Genomic DNA, 25,322 nt, shown 5'->3' with positions numbered 1-25,322 from the left:
CAAGAGTTAATAACTAGAATCAACAAATGGAACTTACTCAAACTAAAAAGTATTTTCTCAGCAAGAGAAACAATAAGAGAGGTAAATAGGGCACCTAAATCCTGGGAACAAGTCTTTACTCCTCACACTTCAGATAGAGCCCTAATATCCAGAGTATACAAAGAACTCAAAAAATTAAACAATAAGAAAACAAATAACCCAATCAACAAATGGGCCAAAGACCTGAACAGACACTTCTCAGAGGAGGACATACAATCAATCAACAAGTACATGAAAAAATGCTCACCATCTCTAGCAGTCAGAGAAATGCAAATCACAATCACTCTAAGATACCATCTCACTCCAGTAAAATTGGCAGCCATTATGAAGTCAAACAACAACAAGTACTGGCGAGGATGTGGGGAAAAGGGTAATCTTGTACATTGCTGGTGGGACTGCAAATTGGTGCGGCCAATTTGGAAAGCAGTATGGAGATTCCTGGGAAAGCTGGGAATGGAACCACCATTTGACCCAGCTATTGCCCTTCTCGGACTATTCCCTGAAGACCTTAAAAGAGCGTACTACAGGGATACTGCCACATCGATGTTCATAGCAGCACAATTCACAATAGCTAGGCTGTGGAACCAACCTAGATGCCCTTCAATAGATGAATGGATAAAAAAATGTGGCATTTATACACATGGAGTATTACACAGCACTAAAAAATGACAAAATCATGGAATTTGCAGGGAAATGGATGGCATTAGAGCAGATTATGCTAAGTGAAGCTAGCCAATCCCTAAAAAACAAATGCCAAATGTCTTCGTTGATATGATGAGAGCAACTAAGAACAGAGCAGAAAGGAAGAGCAGGAGGAAAAGACTAACATTAAACAGAGACATGAGGTAGGAGGGAAAGGGAGAGAAAAGGGAAATTGCTTGGAAATGGAAGGAGACCCTCATTGTTATACAAAATTACATATAAGAGGTTGTGAGGGGAGTGGGGGAAAAAACAAGGAGAGAAATGAATTACAGTAGATGGGGTAGAGAGAGAAGATGGGAGGTGAGGGGAGGGGGGATAATAGAGGATAGGAAGGACTGCAGAATACAACAGTCACTAATATGGCATCATGTAAAAATGTGGATGTGTAACCGATGTGATTCTGCAATCTGTATTTGGGGTAAAAATGGGAGTTCATAACCCACTTGAATCTAAAGTATGAAATTTGATGTCACGAGCTTTGTAAGGTTTTGAACAACCAATAAAAAAAAAAAAGAAAAGAAAACTGCAAACTTTCCTGTAGTCTTTTCTATAAAACTGCAATGTATTTTTCTTGTTGCATATCCCAGAGACCCTTTGTTTCTCTGATTCACATTTTCAAATGCTCTACTATACTTTAGATTTGAATTTATATAAATAAACTGATGTTATAATTTTCTTTTTTTAAAAATACATTTATTTTAGTTATAAATGGACCTTTGTTTTATTTAGTTTTTAATATTTTTGTTGTAATTGGAAACAATACCTTTATTTTTATTTATTTATTTTTATGTGGTGCTAATGATCAAACCCAGGGCTTCATACTTGCTAAGCAAGCACTTTACCACTGAGCCACACTGATGTTACAATAAAATTGCCATTTTTACAAATAATTGACCTATTTATTTCTCTTCTATAAATGATGAAACTCAAACTTAAGAACATTTTTTTGCTATTTTAGCAGTGATAATTGATCAGAAAATATGAAAATTTCCGTTTCTCAAGATATATTGTAAATCATGGAAATAAACACAAAAAAAGTTTTGATTCTTGCAGAAATTATTTTAAATATAAGAGATTCTACCTTTAACATATATAATTTTAATAAACTGTTCTAGTGTCTTTAAGAAATACTATGATCAAATTCTGTTGATCACATTATTTTTAATTTTTTTTCCCATTATAGAACATGCTTGATTCATTGATGCTATTTACAAAATTGACAAAGTCAAGAAAAACCTTCCAAATTCAAAATTAATTTTCAGGGTTTTTTTTCCATTTTTAGTTCATGTTTTAGAAATAAAAATCACATATCTACATGCTGAAGTTAGACCTAAGTGGGTTGAACACAGAACTTGAGCATGCTAAGCACATGCTTCACTACCAGCTTCTTGCCCTTATTCTTAAAATTTGGTTTTTATTTGTCAACCACTTATCTTAATCAGAATACCGGATCTGCTCTAGAGTCAAATGAATCAATTATATGGTTGAATCGAATGAAATCTGCCTTATCTTCTAACTGTATCAAATGATGGATCAGTTGTATTCATTTTTCTTTGAATTTCAGGCATCATGAGATATACATATTGCTTGAAATGAATTTTCCACGAACTTTCCTCTAAATTCCCTTTAGTTATTTTTTCTAAAAAAGTTAAACTTATTTTCTTTCCTGAATAGGAGGTGCCAATGTAGAAATAAGTATAAGATGCAATCACTTATCTTACTGGTAGTATACAATTAGTACTGATGACCAACAAAACTGTGGTATTGACCTGCTGAACTGTAAGACTTACATAGAGCTGTAGTACACAAAGAGGTGTGGTATTGGTGAAATAGTAGACAAGTTCGCTAATAAGAGCAACACCAACAGTACAGACCCGAATAAATATAACCAATTGATCTTTGACTTAGGAGAAAAAAAAAAGAACATGATAATCTTTTCACCCAGTTGTACTAGAACAACAGTCATACACTTTCCAAAGTACAACAACAACAAAAAAAAGAATCAAAATTCAGACACAGACCTTACCCTCTTCACAAAATTAGCTCAAAATGGATTATTATCCCAAATAAAAATGCAAAACTATGAAACTTCTAGGAGGTAACCTAGATGACCAGGAGTATGATAGTTACCTCTTTAGATATACCAAAGAAATGATCCATGAAAGAAATAATTAATAAGCTAGATTTTGCTAAAATTAAAAAAATATTATAGTCCAGAAATCATAGTATTAAGAGACTGAGAAAAAAGCCACAGAAAACTGGGAGAAAATCTTTGCAAAAGGTACATCTCATCAATGAATATTATTCAAAGTATCTAAATAATGTTTAACATTCCATAATATAAAGCAAACAACCTGATTTAAAAATCATCCAAAGATTTGAATAGACATCTCAACGCAGAACATATGCAAATCACAATAAGCATATGAAAATTCAACATCACTTATCTTTAAGAATATGAAACTTAAAACAATGTGATATACCTATACACTTATTAGAATGACCCAAATTTAAAAAATTGACATTATCAAATTCCAGTGAGAGTACACAGAAAAAGCAACGCTCATTCATAGCTAGTAGGATGCAAAATAATAAGGCCACTTTAGAATACAATTTGGCAGTTTCTTATACAACTAACCATATTCTAACTTTACAACCCAGCAATCATACAAATTCACCCAAATTTATTGGAAGCATACATTCAGACAAAAACCTTTGCACAGATTTTTTTTATAGCAGCTTTTCCATAATTGCCAATACTTGCAAACAACTGAGATTTTTTTTTCAGTTGGTGAATAGATACACTGTGTTACATCCAGACGACGGAATATTATTCAGCACTAAAAAGAAATGAACTGTGAAATCACGAAAAGACTTGGTTCATAGAGGAAACTTAAATGAGTAGTAATAAGTGAAAGGAGACAATCTAGAAATGCTACATAATGCATTATTTCAACTGCATGACATTCTGGAAAAAGCAAAACTATGGAGACAGTTAAAAATTCAGAAGTCATCAAGGATTAGGGGGAAGGGAGAGGCAAATAAAAGGGTAGAAATCATTTTTAGGGCAGAAACAACTCTGTGTGATACAATAATGATGTGTATATATATATAATTTTATATGCATTGTGAGATACAATAATGATGGATATATATCCATCATTATTGTATCTCACAATGTTTGTCTGTGTCTGTGTGTGTGTGTGTGTGTGTGTGTGTGTATGAACCCTTATGTAAACTGTGGATTTGGGGTGATAATGTTTTGCCAGTGTCAACTCAGTAAGTTTTATATATGTTTCTTTGGTGCGGTATATTGATAGCAAAGAGGCTCTGGGGGTATCTGGAAATACTTTACTTTCTGTTCAACTTTGTGTAACCTAAAACTTCTCTGAAAAATAATGTCTTTTTAAAGGAGGAAAAATACAAAGGCATCAAAAGGCATATTAATAGTTGGAAATACACCGCATATAGAATAATGACTTTGCAATGTGGATAAATGAATAAATTTTACTATAAGTATCTTAAGTATATACATTTTCTTTAGATCAATAAGTAAGTGACAATAACTCAAAACAAAAATGTACAGAGAACATAAAGAAGCAAGTCAAAGTGTATGCAGCACAAATAGCTAATAAGCCATTTAATTCAAGGTCAATCTTATTGATAAGGAGAAAAATACAAAATAAAATCACAATGTGATTCAACTGGTAATGTTTAGACTGTCAAGAAAATAGGTCTGGCCAGGTGCATTGGCACACACCTATGATCCCAAAGCTTGTGAGGCTGAGGCCAGAGGATCACAAATTCAAAGCCAGCCTCAGCAACTTAGCAAGGCCTGGGCAACTCAGTGAGACCCTTTCTCAAAAAAAAAAAGGAAAAAAAAAAAGCTAGAATGTGACTTAGTGGTTAGGTTCCCCTAGTACCAAAATAAATAAATAAATACTATAGATTTATATATAAAATTGCTGTCATATTAATTGGTACAATTAATTAGAATTTGGTAATATCCATTGTAAGTATGTACATATCTACCCAAATAGAAAATTATTTTTCTAGTTCACACAAAAGAAATTATGTCCATATGCATAAAAAGACATTTATAAGAATGATTATAGCAGCATTGTTTATAATGATAGAGTTGCCTGAATTTTAACGAAAGGAGAGTTTATGAATAAATTCTGTATGTATATACAGAATTTATAAGTATATATATTTCATAGATAGAGCATTATAAATGAACTAAATTACTTGAATTAGCATAGTATAATCTCACAAATATTTTGAATAAAATGTAAATTGTATATGGCAACTGAATGCAATTAACTATTTCAGTTGGATCTTGAATTTTTAAATAAAACTACTATGAACGGCATCAGTAAGGCAACTGAATGTATTTAAGTATGGATTCTATACTAGATCTTTGAGTCACATTGTGATTACATAGAAGAATTCAATCATTGTTTGGAAATACAACTAATGAGGTGTAGAGTTGTAAAGTTCATATTTTTGACAACTGAAACTTCTCACAAATAAAAGTAGAATGTGTTAAAACCATGATCATAATAGAGAATTGTAGTAAAACAATATAAAGAAGAGATTGCACTAGTCAGGATCATATATTTCTCTGGAGAACCCTTACTAATATGTATCCATATAGGAGGAGACATGTTCTAGAATTGGTTCACAGAAGTACTGAGGCCAAGATATCCCACAACTTCCTATCTGCAGGCTGGGAATCAAGCAAGTTAGCAGTATGATTCAGTCTGAGTCCAGAAGCCCGAGATCCAAGTGAGTTTGTAGCTAATGTTGGTCTGAGTCAGAATGCCCAAGAACCAAGATCTCTTGTTTTGACAGATGAGAGCGATGTCCCACTTCAAACAGGTTCACCCTTTCTCTCTCTTTTGTTCTACTCAATGGATTTGTTCTTACAAGACTGGATGATACCTACCTGCATTGGGGATGAACTCTGTTCTGTCTACAGATTCACATGTGAATCTCTTCCAGAAACAGTCTTGAAGTAATACCCAGAACTAATATTTTAGTTAGTTATCAGAGAATTCCTCAGCCCAGTAAAATTGACACATATAATTAACCTTCATAGAAATAATTACATAAAGTGAAAAGTATATTTTGTTTGGAGAATCTGTGTGCCTTACAAGCAGAGAATATTAATGTATCAATCTATCCTTAAAATATTTATTTAAACTAATCATACAGCTGGCCCCAAATAAAACCACAATTTATTCCAAAAATAAAATGTTACAGAATATTCCCTAAATGCAAACCAATGAAGAGTCATAACAACAACAACAAAATCATTTTTAAAAACCCAACAACAAAGACAAAATTAAGAAAGAATTCTGCTAGAGCAAAATTCTAAGGAAAGGGATAAATGAGTATAATTATTTTTTCACAAAAGTACACATATTCCTATTGGAATATAAATGAAGCAGGAGATAGAAGAATGGGAATACGTATTTGGGTAATGATTTAAGAAGTGTGAAATACCTAAATATATTTGAAATTATGTAAGACTACCTTATCATATGGAGAAAAAGAATAAGGCTTTATGAATAAAAATGATACAGAAATTCAACATTTAATTTCTTTCTGCAAAGAAAAGAAAATAGGAATAGATATTCAGAAATATTTGGATACCCATAAATTTAAGGTAGCTTTTAAGATAGAAGACGATGTAAAAACTAGAGAAGAAAGGTGGATATTGAAGGGCAAACCAAGGAGTAACAAAATTTTATATGGAAAAGTGAAAGGAAATTAGATCCTAGAATAAGCAAATATCAGAGGGAGCAAAATGCCTAAGGGAACAGGCAGAAAACCTTGAGTTTCTCTGGCAGAAAACACAAAATCAAAAACAAAGAAAGGGAAAAAGTTATATTTTGAAGTAGAACAGTGTAGTGAGAAAACAGAGCTGTTCAACTCCTCTCCACTCTATCAAAGAAAATGATTTTAAAGTAGGAAAAAGTGAACAGAAATTGTTTGAGTGGACTCGAAAAACCTGAGATAACGACTCCTGCCCATAACCTATGCATTTTCAACGTGTCTGCTTCCTTTCTGTAAGTGATGAATTACCAGCAACCATCCATCTTCTTTCATTCACTTCCCATTTGGACCAATGACACTCATTTCTGAGATAGCCATCTAGGAAAGAATTTGGTTTATATATGTAACAAATGTATTGAAAGGTCTAAATTTGTTGAGAGAACAAGGAGAAAATGTCTACTTTTCTGCAATACCTGCCTTCAATTTGCTCTTGTCCCTGTCCTACAACAACATCTCAGAAAAAAAAATGTCAGAACTTTCTAGTAAATTTTAAGAATTAAAACTACTGGCCATATATATATCAACAGCTCCCATAATATAATTTAAGATTCCCATCTTTCTCCCACCACCTAGTGTCTGAATCGTGGCTTAGGACGTCAATATAAGAACAAATGATTCATCTCAGCTATTTCTGATTCTTTTAGGATAGAAACAAGAATCATAAGGAAAAAAAGAAGGGGTTAAAGATATTGTTGATTGGTGTTTAAAGAGATAATTGTTCAGACTTTATCTCTTATGTAATAAGGTTTTAGCACTCTTTCACACACCTTGGAAAATCATTCATCTGTGTCATTGCCAAACAGGGCAAAGTTTAGTTTGCTCTTCTGCCTTTCTCATGACCTCACCTGAGATTCATAACTGCTTGCCTGGCACCTCTTCAGAATTTTGTAGTTGAGAGACAGACACTATGCTCTACTCACAGGCTTTCCAAACTTTAGAGACCACATGGCAATATCCTCCAAGAATTCTCGCAAAGCTTCATTCAACATCAAAAGCTAACTGGTTTATTTTTAATTTAAATTTATTTGTGTATTATAATTTTGTTAAATATGATAGCAGAATGCATTTCAATTCATAGAACACATACAGAACACTATTTTTCATTTCTCTGGTTGTACACAAAGTAGAGTCACCCCCTTTGTGTCTTCATACATGTACTTAGGGTAATGATGTCCATCTCATTCCATCATCTTTCCTATCCCCATGCCCCCTCCCTTCCCCTCCCTCCCCTTTACCCTATCCAAAGTTCCTCCATTCCTCCATGCACCCCCACCCCATAATGGATCAGCATCCACATATCAGAGAAAACATTTGGCCTTTAGTTTTTTGGGATTGGCTTATTTCACTTATCATGATAGTCTCTACTTCCATCCACTTACCAACCAAAATTTTGTTTATTGTTATAGCTAAGTAATATTCCATTATATGTATGTATGTATATATATATATATATATATATATATATATATATATATATATATATATCACAGTTTCTTTATCCATTCATCTATTGAGAGGCCTCTATGTTGGTTACACAATTTAGCTATTGTGAACTGTGCTGCTATAAACATTGATGTGGCTGCATCACTGTAATATGATGTTTTAAAGTCCTTTACATATAAACTGAGGATTCAGATAGCTGGGTCAATTGGTGGTTCCATTCCAAGTTTTCCAAGGAATCATCATACTGCTTTCCAGATTGGTTGCACCAATTTGCAGTCCCACTAGCAATGTATGAGTGTGCCTTTTTTCCCCCACATCCTCACCAAAAGTTATTGTTGCTTGTATTCTTAATAGCTATCATTCTGACTGGATTAAGATAAAATCTTAGAGTAGTTTTGATTTGCATTTCTCTAATTGCTAGAGATGTTGAACATTTTTTCATATATTTGTTGGTTGGTTGATTGTATATCATCTTCGGAGGAGTGCCTGTTCAGGTCTTTGGTTCATTTATTGATTGGGTTATTTGTTTTTTTGGTGCTTAGCTTTCTGAGTTTTTTATATAACCTAAAGACTAGTGCTCTATCTGATGTGTGAGGGGTAAAGATTTACTCCCAAGATGTAAGCTCTCTATTCACCTCACAGATTGTTGTTGTTGTTTTCCTGAGAAGAAACTTTTTAGTTTGAATCCATCCCATTTATTGATTCTTGATTTTAATTCTTGCTCCAAAGGAGTCCTATTAAGGAAGTTGGGGCCTACTCCCACATGATGAAGATTAGAGCCTACTTTTTCTTGTATTAGATGCAGGGTCTCTGGTTGTATTCCTAAGCCCTTGATTCATTTTGAGTTGAATTTTATGCATGGTGAGAGATAGGGGTTAAATTTCATTTTGTTGCATAGGGATTTCCAGTTTTCCCAGCACCATTTATTAAAAATGCTCTTTTCCCCAATGCATGTTTTTGGCACCTTTGTGTAATATAAGATAACTGTAATTTGGGGGGTTAGTCTCTGTGTCCTCTATTCTGTACCGTTGGTCTACTAGTCTGTTTTGGTGCCAATACCATGCTGTTTTTTGTTACTATTGCTCTGTAGTATAGTTTAAGGTCTGGTATAGTGATGCCACCTGTTTCACTTTTTCTGCTAATGATTGCTTTAGTTATTCTGGGTCTCTTATTTTTCCAGATGAATTTCATGATTGCTTTTTCTATTTCTCTGAGGAATGTTATTGGAATTTTAATTGAAATTGCATTAAATCTGTAAAGTGCTTTTGGAAGTATGGTCATTTTGATAATATTAATTCTGCCTATCCAAGAGAAAGGTAGATCTTTCCATCTTCTAAGGTCTTCTTCAACTTCTCTCTTTGGGGTTCTATAATTTTTATTATATAGATATTTTACCTCTTTCTTTAAGTTGATTCCAAGTATTTTTTTTGTTGTTGTTTTGTTTTGTTTTTTGTTTGTTTGTTTTGAGGCTATAATGGAGAAGTTTTCCTAGTTTCTCTTTCTGAGGATTTGTCACTGATATACAGAAATACCTTTGATTTATGGATGTTGAATTTATATCCTGCTACTCTGCTGAATTCATTTATTAATTCTAGAAGTTTTCTGGTGGAATTTTTTTGGATCCTCTAGGTATAGAATAATGTCATTGGAAAACAGTGAAAGTTTGAGTTCTTCTTTTCTATCTGTATCCCTTTAATTTCTTCCATCTGTCTAATTCGACTGGCTAGTTTCAAGGACTATGTTAAATAGAAGTGGTGAAAAGGGCATCCTTGTCTTGTTCCAGTTTTTACAGGGAATGCTTTTAATTTTTCTCCATTTAGAATGATGTTGGCTGGAACTTAGCATAGATAGCTTTTACAATGTTGAGATATGTTTCTGTTATCCCTAGTTTTTCTAGTGTTTTGAACATGAAGGGGTGGTGTATTTTGTTGAATGCTTTTTCTACATCTATTGAGATGATCATATGGCTCTTCAGTTTATTGATGTGATGAATTACATTTATTGATTTCTGTATGTTGAACCAACCTTGCATACCTGGTATGAGCTCCAGTTGATTGTGGCGCACTATCTTTTTAATATGCTTTTGTATTCGATTTGCCAAAATTTTGTTGAGAGTTTTTACATCTATATTCATTAGAGATATTGGTCTGAAGTGTTCTTTCCTTGATGTGTCTTTGTCTGATTGTGAAATCTGGGTGATACTGGCCTCATAGAATGAGTTTGGAAATGTTCTATCTTATTTATTTTATGGAATAGTTTGAGGAGTATTGGTATTAGTTCTCCTTTTTAGGTTGTGTAGAACTCAACCCTTTCTTGGTTGGTAGGCTTCTGATGACGTCTTTTATTTCATTACTTGAAATTAATCTGTTGCATAAAGATTCCTTGATTTCAGTGACTCATAATTTTTAGAAAAATTTCTTTGTCTATTTTTAAGCCAGAAGAAGGGAATAAGTACACTTTTCCAATTTTAAGTTAAACTTAAAGTTAGTATGCTTCAATAATTCTGAAACCAATGAACTTTATTTTCTTTTTCTTTTTTTTCTTGCAATGCTGGGGATCAAACCCAGAACCAATGAACTTTAAAAACTGAAATTTTCCAACAGTCCAATCCTTTCCCAGCTAAGTTTTCAGAAATTTAGGCAAGAAGCTTTCAATTATTTAAAATCAATATGTTCTGAAATTATTTCTTCTGGATTTGTTTAGTATAAATCCAGATAATTATTTCACATATAGGACATAACATTGGAGAAAGTGCAGTCTTTGATGGTACTACATGAACAGAAAGGATCAGATGTATATATTTAAGAAAGTAAAAAAGGTTAAGGTTATGTTCTTTGCTCATATTGCTCAAAACAAAATCTTCTAAAAATAAGATTAAGCAATTAGCATATGAGACCATGCAGATATATATTGACTTAGTATATTTTAAACTAATATTTATACTGACATTATGTTTATGAATAATATGTGCTTGGAGTTGCTAAAAGACTTTGCATTGCAATATCTTTCTCTAGTGTTGGAAATGTGGGATCTGTGCTGTCCTGTGTGGTACCCACTAGCCACAGGTGGAAGCAAGCAAGTAAATGTGACCAGTGCAACTAAAGGAATGATTATTTTTATTTTAAATTTTATGTAAGTAAAAATGTATATAGCCACATGTGGCTAATGGCTATCAAATTTGGCTTTTTAGCTTTCAAATGTAAATGTTGTCTTTGTATGTGCTTTTATGTAAATGAACTTTACATTTACACAATAATACTTTGTAATTTTCAGAAAAACAGGAGGTTAAAAGACTCTAAGACTATTATTTTATTATTTTGAAAATGAAATTATGTGAAAACAAATTATTGATATAAATGATACAGTAGCATATTTAAGTAATATGTCTAAAAATCTGACAATGCATATAGTTTATTTTATCAATGATCACTATGAAGTAAGAATCTAACACAATATACAATGTCTTCAAACTCTTGTAACTTTTAAGTAGAATTTTCTAAGTCAGAAGATTATCATACAAATCTACTATTTTAAGTTGCAAAATATTTTCATTTCTCCACTTCTACCTCCCCACCTCTACATAAATTTATGTGATTTTATACATCTATGACTGATTAAATTGGAAATATAGTAAGGTAGAATAATCCTAAGATTTAGAAAACGTAAGCAGCTTGTTTCTCTCATGACACATGTGTTCTCTACAGGGGAACTTTGTAGTGCTGAGTTGCAAAAAATTCCATACTTAATCTGCCCTTGGGACTGTCTGTCCTGTTTCATTTCCAAAGATGAATGTTTTCTGTGCTCTGCCAAATACCAGGAAGACTGAATTCATTCAAAGCCAAATTATTTAAAAGAATCTTTTGCATACTTTTTTTCAGGAATTAGATTTGTTTTGTTTCTTTTGGGTTGTATTATATTCTATAGTAATTTCCAGGATAGAAATTATAAAATCAAATACAAATAGCATATGAAATATTTTATTGAACAGTTGTATTAGCTAGGAAAGTGAAACCCAAATTTAATTCATTTTTATAGAGTCAATAATAGCAATGTCTTCTTTATAGGGTTGTTGCAAATATTAAATAAACTGATATAAATTGAGCATGGAAATAACATATGGCACATAATTACTATGCAATAATCTTTTCATTTCAGGTAAAAATTTTACATAGTCTCTGTTAAAGTTTATTTCAAGGAAGATGATAAATATGTTAAGATATTCTCCATAATATCGAACACATTGTGCTTCTAAAGAGGTGATGTTTTCCAGAAATGCAATCAAGTAAAGACAAAATCGAAATAACAAAAATAAGTCTTTTGTCTGTCATATCAGCCAGCTCTCATCACTGAAGTCAGTGCCCTAAACTATTTCTCTAGCAATAAAAATGTATTTTCTTGATTCATACACATTCCCCTGCCCAGGCAATGTTTTGCAAGAATGCCTACCAGCCTTATGAACACACACCCTCCCCCAACAGTCATTAACTCAGGCATCATGGTCTGTTGACCAGGTGAATGGATGTAGGTCAATCAGGAAATCATGACAGTTTCTTAAAATTCTCAATATTTCTTTCAGTTTTTAACTCATGAATTGTGTTATCTTCTATTTCATGAAAATTTTAATAAATAAATATGTGAGTAGAATAATATTTATACCATACAAATTAAAAAAATCTTTACTAATATTATACTATTTATTAATGGAACAAATTTAGACAATACTAATTGAAACCTCACTTTTTATAGATTTTGATGGAATATAGAAATAGCATTAGAGCTATTTCTTCTAGTATTTTCAAAACTAGAGGATTTATTTTTTTATAAAAATACATCAATTAATAGTGAAATATATTTTTAAAAAGTCAATTGTTCGAGGACATTATGGGAAAGTAAAATCATTTTTTATCTGCTTCAAGGACCTTATAAACAAGTTGATATACAAAATATGCTCATGGAAAATAATAATAATAAAATTGTATGTATTGAGAAAAACAGCTTAATTTGGATATTCAGGACAGGAGAAGTGGGTTTTATCTAGATGATAAGAGAATTTGGAAACCTTTTAAGAGTGAAATCATGGAAAATGGAGTAAACAGAATTCTCTAAAGGGTATTGGAACCAGGATGAAGATTTAGTGTGAGAGGCATAGACAGATTTTATTTATTTTAAGAAGAAGCATACACAGGGGAAATAGATTGGTCTTTCATGGGGTTTTAAATATCAGCACTCGAAATTGAAACTAGCAAGAAAGGGAAAGACAAATATTATATTGGGATTAGTCTGTATTCTGAATATCTTCAGGTAATGCAAGAAAGTATTTGAGTAGAAACATATATAGGAAGGAGATAAGTAAGGATTTCATGGTGATGAGAGCAGTACTATAATAGTAGCAATAATAAGAGCAAGATTTGTATTTCACTTTAAATTTGTTACTTGACAAAGTTCTTTTACATACTTTATCTCATGTGATTGAGTAGAACTGATAAGTGACTGATTTAGGGCTGAGGTAATAGGGACATGAAAGAAGAGATAAATGGAAATTTAAACAAAAATAGCATAGACAAAACACTGGTGTGTGGGAATAAGCAAGATACCATAGATAACTCCAAGATGATAAGAAAAAACAGCACAAAGGAAATAGGAACTAGTTTGACAGGAATTCTGTCAGTTCTTATCTAGAGTGTTGAGTTAGAAATGACAGCAAAACATTAAGGTCCAAATGCCCAGTAAGCAACTAAAACCTTGCAACTCATTATGTAGGAGAAAGGTCATGGCTAGGGATGAAAGCAAACAATTTTCATGACTATTCTAAGAAGAAAAGTGTCTATAGAATCACTTGCAGAAAAGAATGAGATAATTTGGAAAACAAAGAAAATTTGTTCACAGATAAAATGAAACTGAAGACTTTGAAACAAAGAAAGCATGGCTAATATTTTGGTCAACGTTTCAGATTCAAAATTTCAAAGGCTGAAAGAGGCCTTTAGACTGGGGAGAATATCACTAATGATCTTCATATGTGTACTTGCAGATGCCAGACTGCAGAAGACATTAATGATAAGAATATTGTGTCGGACAGCATCAGAAGAAAGGCCAGAAATAAGAACAAAATAACATAATAGCTCCACAGAAGTGAGAATGCATAGAGGCAAAAGGATAAGAAATGAGCATGATTCCATGTGCTAGAAACAGGAACAAACAGGTAAGCACAAAGTCCCCCAGGAAACAGAGAACCACAAGTTCAAAACCAGAGGGAGGAAATACCTTTTCTCTTACTCTTGCATTCCTGATATCATATCCTAATTAAAGATCATGGAAAGTACAAAGCTGAGCACAGTTTTTTTTTTTTAGGTTATCACTCCATACAATAATCATTAAGTAATTTTGTTGATAACATTAGAACATTATAGAAAAGAAAAGATTAACCTTCAGTCTTTATATAGAAGGTACGCTTTGATCACAGAGTGGGATGGTCATTCACATTTCCAGAGTTTCGGAAAGTAGGCTCAAAGACAAGTGTTTAAACCAATGATAAAGATACCAATGATAAAGATATCCAGTTCAAAGGATCCCTATATTACCAAGTCATATTTTTATTCTCAGATCCTGATTTTTGCAGCTTATTAAAATGTCTTTTTCAGATACCATACGCAAATGGAATTTATAGTGTTTTGTTCTTGATACAAACCATGCTTTCTGCTTTTATTAGTTCTATCCCACATATATTGCCATGAGGTCAGATCATTTCCTTTTTACCACATAAAATGCAAAAGTTTTCTTATGGAAAATGGTGAAAAGAAATATTTAACACTAACAGAACAATCAGGTTCTGAAGAGCTCAAAAAATAGAAGAATAATATCCCAGATACCTATTTTTTCACCTTGGCAGCTTTCCATGACAGTTAATTACTGCACAGTGTTTGTTGAATGATGCATGCTGCCATTTTGGTTTCTGAATGAAGCAACACTGGCTACAGTGATAATCTGTTAAGTTGAAAACTCTACTAAGAGACAATGAAGTGAGCTTGTATTCCCAAAGAAACCTTAAATTATAGTCAAGGCTATGTTTACTTTCTAGACTTCTCTAGTGTCAAGGTCCTTGGAAGATCAGTGTTAGTCTCTAAGATTAAATTTTCTGAAAATTACTCTTTAATCTTATTCAGAGATGGTTAAGATAGAGTCAACTGTGAAAATACAGTTTTCATCTGGCCTTAATTCTTGAAAAGAATTTTTGCTTGCTGTTCTATATTATCTATGCACAAGCTGCAATGTTGTATGATCCAGATATAGTCAGTCAATTTCTTGAAATTCAAGTCTTCAGGACATTTCATATTTACCCTGAAAGAATATTCACTTTTGTCAACAAAAGGTAAAGTATATGATATTGACCAAAAAATGCTATTCATCTCTTCTTAGCTTACCTGTGATTCATCCACTTTGTCTCCCAAGAAACACAAAAGTCATGATGATAATTTATCATTGTCAAAACCATTCTATTCTAAAAGTTTGCTATTCCTGCTCATTTTTTCCTCTGATACCCAGGACTAAATAAACAAAATATTTTGTCCTAGATTTAATTAAGTTTAAATACTGTGCTTCAGATTAGTGGCAGCATCAGTGAAATATTTGCTCTATAGACCAATCTGTCTTTAAGAACTAAAAAATAATTCTCCTTTATAAATTAACAATATGACTGCTGCAATATCTTTCAGAGTACTTGGAAAATAAAGAAAAGCAAATATATTTAAAGACTATCCATAGTGATACTTACTTTACTTTTTAGTTTGAAAGTATTTTATTTATGCCTAAGTCCTATGGCTAAATCCAAGTTTCAATTCAATTAAAGTCCATTAGTGGACAACACAATGATTTCAAAGTATTGGATGGACAGCATTTGATATGTAGTGGAAGGGAAAAAAAGAAAAAAGAAACCTCAAAGTACCAGTATTGTCACTTTTCTACCCTAATAAGGTCAATTTTTATGCGTTTTTTTAATATAACAAGATACTGATCTCTACAGAAAGAGAATAATTAATAGTATCTAATAAGCTTCTACAAAATAGACATTTTACACACAATTTTAGATAAACCGGGTAATTTTCGGTGAAATAGAGTACAATTTTTTTCACTGTTAATTTTAGTGATGTCTTTTGTTGTTTGGCTTGTTAACTTGAGATCACTATAGTAGGAAGCAAAGAATATAAGAAGCAATCTCCTATGGATCAAGTCTATCTGAGATAGGCTTGCTTTCTATTGTAAATCTTATGACTTATAACTAACTTTGATAATTAGAAACACCCTCTGATATATGGATTTCCTGTTGATAAAGTCAAAATGGAATTCACTGAAACTAAGAACATGTTGACTGACTATATCTGGATCATACAACACTCCATCTTTGTGTGTAGAAAATATAAAAAATTAATAAATGCAATTAAAATCAAAACACTGTTCAAAGGGCATAGTGATATATTACATAAAGCTGATATTCTTCTTTCTTATTCTTCCAACATCAGTGACTGTTGTTTATTCCCACCCTTAATTTGTGCTCTTTTTGTAGCAACCTTTTCCTTTTTTGCTTATTGTTTTCAATTTCCAAAGAGAATATTAGTCTTAGGCACCAGCACATGCTCCTTCCTCTCCTTCCTTCCCTTTCCCACTCCTTCCCTCTCCTGTCCTTTTCTCTTCTCTTTCTCTCACTTCTTCATTCCCCTCTTTTCTCTCTTTCATTTCCTCTGCTCATGAACCAATTTTGACAAAGAGCTGGCAATGGCAGAATTCTTCACTGAGAGTGAGAAAGATGACTCTACAGGGAAAGACTAATTTCCTTTAAAGGGTGAATAATGTTGATAGTGGGAGGGAGGGAAATGTCTATGAATACTCCTTTGTTGAATGTTTTTGTCCTCATTGGGGAAATATATATATATATATATATATATATATATATATATATATATATATACATACATATATATATGTATATGTGTGTGTGTGTGTGTGTGTGTGTGTGTGAATGTATAACGTCAAAGGATTCATATGACTAACTTTGACCTCAAGAGACAGTCCTAAATGTAGGTTAGACAAAATGTAAGCTTAAATTTAACGTATGTTTTGTAGCTAACAAGATTCCCCAGTTTGAAATAAATAAACTTTATTAGATATAAAAAAGTCAATAATCTCTTTTTCCTTGGAATTTTATTCAAAGATTGAAATGGAACCATTTAAGTCATCAAGAGAATTGTCAATCTATTGTTCTGGGCATCCAAAGAAAATGTATTCCACAGATAAACTTTAATTTGACTTATTAAAAAGAAAAAAAATGGAAATAATTCCAATTTGACTTACCTTGTATGCCAGGCGAGAAACTATGGTCAGTAATGCTTTATTCTGCACAATTTCCTAAATCTGCTCACTTACAGTATTGCATTTGACCCATAGAACCCCGTGAGTTAGCTATTATTATTTCAATTTCATAGATGTGGTAACTGGAGCTCAGAGAGGTTAAATGACTTGCCCAGGTTCAGATAGTAAGTGACAACAAGGCCTGGAACCTATGACTTCTAAAATTGGCTCCAAAGATAGCTATTCATTTTCGCAGACAAAAAAAACGAGACTAAAATTTATTATGTTGAATAATGGGTTATTCATTGCCTTTTGTGTTTTCTCACAAGGAAGAGACACCAGGACAGACACACTTGACATACCGAAAGTGATGTGAAGTAGAGAGATCAAGGAGGCTGGTTGGACTTTTGGGTCTCTGTATTTCCCAATATGGTGCCTTATGAATACTGTATGACATCTGCCACAATAGCCCTTGTACCTTGACTCTTTTAACAAATCATGAAAGATACAATGATTGGGTCTCTATAACCACAGCAAATTGAATGTCAAAGAAAAACCTTTTTTTTTTTTTCCTTCTTTCTTTCCATCCAATTTGCCTGGAGTCATCCTATGATCACACAAGCAATGGGAATTGCAGCTGTAACTCTGACTGAGAATATGGTCACATGAATGAATGCAGCGGGGCCAGAACCCACATGGTCACTTTAACAGCCTTAACTATGGCTGTGCTCTATCTAAATACAGTGGCTGCCTAATAAGTGGCCTATGACTGAAGTATGAAATGAACACAAGAAAGTAGCATTGTGGTCTATTGAAGTGGATTCCTGGAGATACAGTACTTATTTCCTCACTTACACATGAGTGCTTGTACCAGCCTAAGGCTCATTCTTACTGAGTCACAACTCTGCATGACAAAGCTTTTTCAGAATTCTTTTAAAAACCACACTAGGACAGTCATTAGTTAACCCATTATGTCCTATTTTCCTATATTTAGGACAGTGATAATAACTTAAATTGAGTGACAATACAGCTATCCTATAAAGTTTTATAGGTTTTTTATAGACGTCATATAGTGGAGGATGGGATGTAATAGGTTGAGTTCATGTATCTTCCAGTCCCAACTACAGCTTAGGTTTCCACCCAGTCCTGCTCAGTTTCTCCTGTTCTTTTCTCTGTAATTGTGACTTTGAATTTACAAAAATTTTCTCTTTTTTTCCCCCAATATTTTTTTTCTTCTTTAAAGCGCAGTAGTTATTATTTTATGAATACCAGCACAAATGAAGGAAAGGTAATGACAGGGAAGCAATTTCTCTCTGGAGCAAAAATGCTTTTTCTTCTATTATTTGTAAGTAAGGTACCTGATGAAATAAGCAAGTTTAAGGCTTGGACTTATCTTGTTCATCAGTTTCTACCCCAGTCCATGAACCTTTAGAAAAAGACTTTGCTTTGAGACCTATTGAGCCAGGTTAGTAGGAGGCCATAAATTAATAAAAGAAGAACTCTGCCAGTTACAAAGCCATGTGATTGGCCAATGTACCACCCAGAAACTCTGTATGTAAACAAAAATAATTATAAGATCATTTACATGAATGTTTATGTTTTTTTTCTGATTAGTTGAAATTTTCCAATTCCGGATAAAAGTTTGAAATCAAACTAAATGATCATATTATATGAGAAACAAACCTATGTGAAGTCACTTATTCAGTAAGTTCAAAAACACAGAATTTTGTAAACATAACAATTCAGAATGCTTTACTTATTGTTAGTATGAGGCAAAATGAAAACATTTTATGCTATGATTAGGGTAGTTTTTGTTGCCAAATATAAAGATGTTTGCTATTTTGCTTAAACAGATGTTTTTATATTCTGGGATGGTCCCTCATTAGTTGAAGGAAAGTAATATAACTTAGATACTTAACAACACTTCTACAAGACTTTATTATTCCCTAAATAAGCTGTAAATTTGGAATTCATGCTATTTGGAAGAAAATCTTGGCCTTTTAAAAAATACCATGAACACAATTTTTGTTTAAGTTCCTTAAATTATAATGCATAATAAATTAAATGCCATTATAAGTATCACTTTTGTCACTCATAGTTGGGAAAATGTATATTCATAGATTCAGATTGCCTCATAAAGCACAAGTACATATATACTTATACATACATATATGTTATATATGTATATATACTACATATATATGTATATAACTCACATGTCAAAAATATTTCCAGAAGTGTCTTTCTTATGGGATAAATATGTTCCTAAATGATACTCAGGTAGTAGCTGATTATTTTCTATTTATCTGTTTATGTTTTATACTTATTCATTTTTTAAAATTTATATTATCTTATAAAATAAATTACTTTCATAATTTTATAATGAAATATATATATAAAAAAATGAAAACTTCCAGATCCTCATCTTTGTGGTTGAAAGAATATTCATATTTTTAAAGTAAATAATAGTTATTTAATTAAAGAAAATAACATGCCTATATGACTTTGTGAGCTATGGCGCTAAATATATATGTTTCAAACTTTAAATGAGACCTCAGTGGTGTTCCACAATGCTTTTACTGACTTCTTCTAAGACCCGTTCCCAAACAACGACTTTTTTCTACATTCTTTTTCCAGTCTTTCTTCCCATCATTCCTTCTCTCCTCTTTCTACCTCTTCCTGGTTTTCCTTTTCCCTCCCTTGTTGACCCCTTTCTCTTCCCCTTTCTATTTATTTCTACTTTCTACTTATTTCTACTTCTTGAGAATGTAATTATACTTGGAAATGCACGGATTATTGTAACATATGTATATGATTTCATGTGCATTTAAATACTGATTAGGTTACTAACTCTGAAAATATGGGTTAGGGAGTTTATCATGCCCATTCAATATTTAAGTTTGCATTGGGTTACACTGAAGACACACGTGAAGCCAATCTAAGCAACAAACCTCAGAATATTATTTTCCTAGCTAAACTAGTTCCTTTCCTTGTGATGTTTAGGTTAGATCTTATCATAATAACGAGCATCGTACATTTGTATCCCAGAAGTGGAAAGAAACAACAACCAAACAAATAAAATAGTATCAAAACCCCAAACTTCCAAACTGTAAACTGCAAAACCCTCAACAGCATAATATAAAAAGGAGTCACTGTTTATGTTTGTGGAGTTAGCTGAGTACCACTGCAGGTAGCTCTTCTGATCCTGGTTCACTTTACTCATGTGTTATGAAGTTATATGAAAAAGGCATGGTTTAGGAAAGAAAGAATATTCAGAACTATTTTTGCACCCCACCATATGACTGTTAATTTTATCTGTACAGTTCTTAAGATCTTTTTTTCTTACTAAAAATTGAGTGCTGGTCATTTGGAAAATTATGTTATGTCTCTAAATTAATTATTTGTAAAATAATTATAATCATTTTTTTTCATTGGCATGAGCAATATACAGTTAGGGTGTTTTGTTTTTTATTTTGTTTTGTCTTGTGTTTAGTTTAGTTCTGCTTTTAAATTCCACTTTTGACAATAAATTCCATAGCAATTTTTGGGCTTCATACTTGAATCTCAGAAACCCTATGACATAATATCATGTCTGGTATTAAATTTACCTGACAAACAGGAATACCATAGGCTTTAACTTTGAGAACAGAATATAAAAGAAAAAGAACAGGAAATTCATAAGTCCTTTTTGCAAGTTTTTCATGCTTTAAAGTTGAAAGCTAGTTTTAGGTTTAATGCTTCCAGCATTTTATAATTTGGCTTGTAATCAGCTAGGAGAAAGGAAAGTAATCACTAAAATGGAATTGTTTACCAACTTGCAATTGAGACACCAGAAAGACAGGATTTAGTATTTCTTAATAACATCCAAAGAATACCAAAAAATAACTTTTTTTTTTATAACTGAAGACGTGTGCTATACAAAATTGTAATTTTAAAAGTTAAACTCATGAACTCCACACATTATAATATCATATTTACAAACCAAGCTTTGTTTCTCAAAACCAAAACCAAAAAACAAACAAAAATAACCCCTCAATAAATTCCAATCCATTACATCTTCTTTTCCCCTAAAGAAAAAAAAAAGTAATAAACATTAATCTACCAAACCAAGAATTTCCTGGAAACTAAAGAATGACAGATACAATTAAATAAGCTATGTGAACAGGGCTAGAATATCCACAGAGCTATGTGTTCATTGTATTAGTTGGGTCATAGATCGGCTGATGGGAAGTTGGAAATGTATTTCTCTTTTATAGTATTTACAATGTTTAACAACTCCTTTTGAAGTTATCTGCTGTGTGGAAGCATTTTATAAATGAACTCAGACAATAATGATCTTTTCCCTCAGATCAACTGGACTCTTTTGAACGGAGGAGCAGACTCCAAGTTGGTTAACTTCTTTAAGATATTTAATTGACTCTTCAAAGATCAAAAGCCAATAGATTGACTACTATTAAGTCCTGCACAATATAATTGTTTCTATACCTTGAGTTCATGGGGTTTAGCAATACAACCTCCTAGACGTAAATTTTTTAAAAATCCCTAATCTGTTTTCCCCATTCTGTTTCTAAGAGTTGGTACTTAGTATAAAGAATAAAACTTAGCAGTTGGTTGCCATTTCTTCAAAATAAGTAGCAAAGGATAACATCAGTTTCCTAAATATTCAAAGTTTTCCTGAAGCATTTTCTACGTATATAGTACCTTTTCAATTTTTTCAAACCTATTTTACCTTAAATATGAAAGCAAAATTCACTAATACTCTTAAATTTCCATTTCCAATCTAGTCTAATATTATTCTTAAAACTGACTCCTTTTTTAGAAGTCAGATCACGTAGATTTTCACTTGGAAACCCATTTTCTCTAAACCATACTTTTCCCAAACTTTAGCTTTCAATAAAAATCATGCCTATATTCTCTTGTAAGTTTAAATGCTGAATTGATTATCTTCTTGACTTACAATTGCTTATATATTAACCTTTTAACTTAGAAGCAATTTTAGGATAGAAGTTGTGTTTTCCTATATTTGTATACCCAGAGCTAATCCTAATACTAAAAAAATTGTTATGTTAGTGATACCATATATTGGGATTTGCTGTGAATGAGCCAAGAGTGGTCATAAGGAATAAAAATGAGATTCGAAATCTGAATAACTTATTACTTTCCCATCAATGATGACCTCATAGTTGGTAGTATGAGGAAGGAAGATCAAGTACTTGGCACATGTCATGTCATAGTAAAGCAGTTGTTAAAACTTTCTCTGAATATAAACTAGAACAGAATACTTGTATAAGAGAACACATTAACTGGTGGATTGACTTAGATATTTAAAAAGTGCAAAGGAGGGACTGGGTCTGTAGCTCAGTGTTAGAGCACTCATCTCACACATGCAAGGCACTGAGTTCAATCCTCAGCACCACATAAAGATAAATAAAGACATTGTGTCCATCTACAACTAAAAAATAAATTTTAAAAAAAGTGGAGAGAAAGTAGTAATAATAAAGACTATGAAATTGGATGGTTGTTGATGGATGTTTCTGTGTTAGAAAAAGCAGAGCAAGCCTGTGAATTATCAATAATCTACTTAAGAAATGTGTGAAAGCCAGAAGCCTTCCTGAGCAGCATACAGAGAGACACTCTCACATCCAAAAAGTGGCTTTCCCAAGGTGACAGACAGCCCCATGCTCATGACCTTCCCCTCCCCTCTGCTAGAAAGGTTTCTCATAGTAGCACCTGGAGATGGGCATAATCTATTAGGGACTGAACAGCCCACCTTTAACCTTATTTGGAAAAGAACATCCTATAGAATCTTTTTTGATGTCTCCCCATATAAATAAAGGCAGCACGGGCTCCATTTTTCAGAAGCTCAATCTTTCTGGTCAACTTGCCCGTCCTGCCCCCACTTTTAAAATGGCTTTCTGTGTTTTGTGGTTTTTCCACCATTCTATCTTTCTTAGCTTTTATTTCTCAGCCAGCCCATTCCACTGAGGAGAACCCCATTCCCATTGCCTGTGAGGACAGAGGTGGGAAGGAACGGTTACATTAGAACGCTAATACATTGAATTCCCAACCTTGTAAGTTTTTTGTGTTTGTTTTTGTTTTTGTGTTTTTAAGCTGAGAATAGGATTCTGATGGGGAAGGTGTACTTGAGTGTGGCAAAGGAGACCACGGAGTTGATGTGAGGATTTAGTGACCTTCCAGAAGAGCTTGTGAAAAGTATTCACCCCTTTTTGCTCACCCATCCATTTTACCATGTGAGGCTATGGAGTTCATCTTCTCTGAAGGATGGAAGTGGTAAAAATCAGCCACCCTGGAAGCAAAGAGCAGCCCTTTACCTGTCACCAAAGATACTGATGTCTTGAACTTAAGCTTCTCAGTCTCCAAAACTGTGAAATGTCAAATTTTATTATTTGCAAACAACCCAATTTTAGGTATTTTGTGATAGCAGCATAAAAAGACTAAAATTAGCCCTCTTACTAATTTTGATGGTAAATCAACAGAGGTAGCACAGTCTGAGAAGGAAAGGGTAAGCAGGGAACTTAATCTGAAGAGTCATCTTTAGAAATAAGGGTCTCAGTAACTCCCTGAGGTAAACCCCATTGACTGGCAAGGGTACTAGGCGAGGCTGAGTTGAGCAAAACCCAGCATGGACAGCACAGGAGGAAGCAGGACTTCAGTTTTGGTTTCAAGGTCAGCCAGAGCAGCAACATTCTTTGTTGCTCCACTAACCTTCCTTTTGTATCTTTGTCTAACAAAGGGGACGAGTTAGAATTTAGGAGAATTTCTGTCTACATGACTTAAAGTAGGTAGATCCACATGGCAAATGAGAGGACTATTATGGATGCCCTGACTTGTTATGTAGATTTTCCATCTTCAACATCAAAACATTCACTCAGTTACTCTGAATGGATGCCCCTGTGAATCATTCTTCATCATCTTACACCATCCTGAAGGGATCGCTTTAGCCAAGTTTCAACTCTTTCACTGGGTCAAAGACTTGTCTACAGATGTGAAATACTGAGATTTCTGTCTCAATTTGGAAATCCCAAGAACTCCCTTTGGTATAAACTAAATCCCCCTTTGCTTGATTCTATATCTAAAAAATGTCATTTTTGAGTACAATCCCTAAAGGTTTTTAAATGCAAATCTCCTCCTCAGAGTTTGTTTTTAGGAAAACCAATCTAAGAAACTGCAATAATTTTTATACTTACCAGTTGGTGACAATATTTCTAATTTCCTTTATTTTTTAATCTACTAATAATTTATATTATATGTTTTTCAGCATTCATTTAACTTGTTTTAAATTTTTTTTTGTCTTACATAGATTGACGCTATAAGTTTTAGGCAAGGGCATGAGTATAGTAACTTAGTCTAAATCCTAGCGTTCTACCCATTAATAAGTAATCAATATTTAAGTCTTGTTAGTTTCATTTTTAGAAATACAAAGAGCTGCCTATGTCACAGTTTCTATGAAGACTGAGATAATTTGAAAATAAGTTATTTTAAAATCATCTGAGGTTCTGTTATGTAGTCCTCTTCAATCTTCCATTTTGGTTCAATGCATCTTTCCTGAGTCATATGATTAAACTTAACCAAAAGTCATCATTGTCACAAAGAACTCCATACCACATCTTTCATAGCACCATCATCTGGTCACCAACTCATTTATTTTTTAATTTTAAACTAAGGCTAACAAACATTGTTGGAGAATAATGAGGACCATCTTGTATCTACAAGAAATAGGGCCTTTTACTTTAACTGAAAGTTTGGTCAGTTTAGAAATGTTCTTATTGAAATACAACACAGAGTAATATGCAAAAATATACAAATTTTGAATGTGAAATTCATTGAATTTTAAATATAAACACATCTGAGCAACCATCACATGTTATCAATATAAAAAATTTTCAACACCAGAATTTATTTTTATGTGCTCTCTGCATTCATCTCCCACTTCAGAG

Source organism: Callospermophilus lateralis, chromosome 7 (assembly GCF_048772815.1).
Source record: "Callospermophilus lateralis isolate mCalLat2 chromosome 7, mCalLat2.hap1, whole genome shotgun sequence".
Classification (NCBI taxonomy): domain Eukaryota; kingdom Metazoa; phylum Chordata; class Mammalia; order Rodentia; family Sciuridae; genus Callospermophilus; species Callospermophilus lateralis.
This window is presented reverse-complemented; position numbering follows the sequence as displayed.